The sequence below is a fragment of the Alligator sinensis genome, unplaced genomic scaffold (assembly GCF_000455745.1).
Source record: "Alligator sinensis unplaced genomic scaffold, ASM45574v1 scaffold1378_1, whole genome shotgun sequence".
NCBI lineage: Eukaryota > Metazoa > Chordata > Crocodylia > Alligatoridae > Alligator > Alligator sinensis.
Window position 1 is genome coordinate 317,195 of NW_005842781.1, and position 1,700 is coordinate 318,894.

Sequence of the window (1,700 nt, forward strand, 5' to 3'; positions counted from 1 at the left end):
TTTATTAACCACCCATGCTGCTTGAATTTTTAATCAGCGGTTTCAAACCCGTGTGGGTGGATTTCTTCAAGGAATACTGTCTCACACACACAGGACCCTCTCCCTCCTTTAGAGGAATCTTGACTGGATTTATGTATTTTGCCCGGGCAGGAGTCCCATCTGCCCACACACATGAATCAACATTCTCTAAAATCTCAATTCCTTTGGCTTCTGACACAGTCTCAGCTGCCCTGAGGGCCATTTGGTAATTTGAACCCTGCTTCATGGGTAGCTGCATCACAATTTGATCCTCACGGAAGAAGATTTCAGCTTGGAGTTTTGTTAGTAGATCTCGCCCCAAGAGAGCTACGGGACAGGTGGGTGAAACTATAAAAGCATGCTCTAACATATTATTCCCAATTTTTGTGAGGAGGGGCTTGCATACAGGCAATCTAGTTCGTCTTCCTTCTATACCTTCTACAGTCACATGCTTTCCGCTTTCTTTAGCTAGAAGAGGTTTTACTGGAAGCATAGAAAAGGTAGCTCCAGTATCTACTAGAGCCTCATACTTTCTGCCACCTACCCTTATTTTCACCATGGGATCCTTCCGAGCGCTCGCCCGTAGGGTGGTGGTCTTGGATCCTGGTCTCCTTCAGCTAGTATCTTCCCCTGAGGATTCCGCTCGCATCTGGTGGCCCCCCTGCTGAGTTTCCCTCTGTTTGTCTTTCAGCTTAGGGCAATCCCTCTTTCAGTGACCTTTCTCTTGGCAATATGCACATTCGTCAGGCTTAGGTCAGCCTTTTCCATTCTTCTGCCCCCCCTCAGGTTTTTTCTTCCATCGCCCGCCAATGTCTGCGCTTTTGCCCAAGGCAGCTGCTAGCATTGCCATCTGTTTTTGTCCATGCTTTTCCTCTCTCCTCTCTGCCACCTGATCACGATTCCCATAAACTTTATATGCAATCTCTACAAGTTCTGAAAGCGGTTTACCCACTGCCCCCTCAGTCTTTTGCAACTTCTTCCTTATATCTGGGGCTGCCTGCCCAATAAACATCAGATTCAACATGCACTGATTTTCTTGGGCCTCAGGGTTCAAGTCACTAAATTTCTTAAAGGCATCGAACAAACGTTCCAGGAAAACTGAGGGAGATTCATCCTTCCCCTGGCGGACTTCATACAATTTAGAGAGATTAGTTACCCGTGGCACTGCCTTGCCCAGAGCTTCCACTATAATTCCTAAATAATCATGATTACGCTGTCTCCCGTCCGCTGAACTGTTATTCCAATCAGGGCTCTCAATGGGGCATATGTTCCGTATATTTCCTCCCACTCCTTCTAGGCGCTCTTCGGCTATTCAATCTGCCGTTCTCAGCACTAAACGCCTTTCCTCTGAGGTCAGAAGGGTATGCAACATCATCTGAACATCAGCCCAGGTGGGGCGGTGAGTCTGCCCTACTGACCGAAACAAGTTTTGCATTTTCTCGGGATCCTCTCTGAAAGAGGGATTCTGATTTTTCCAATTGAACAAATCTGACGTATTGAAAGGCACATAAACAAAGGAGGTGTCCCTTTCCCCTATCAATACCTCTCTCATGGGACACTGATAGTTGGGGGCCGGGTTACGGGATGAATGAGGGGGTCTATCTGGTGCCCATCTATTCTAGAGGGGCGAACACCATGCTGAGGACCAGTGGCCTGGTAGCCAGGGCTGAGCCGGGTCGGGC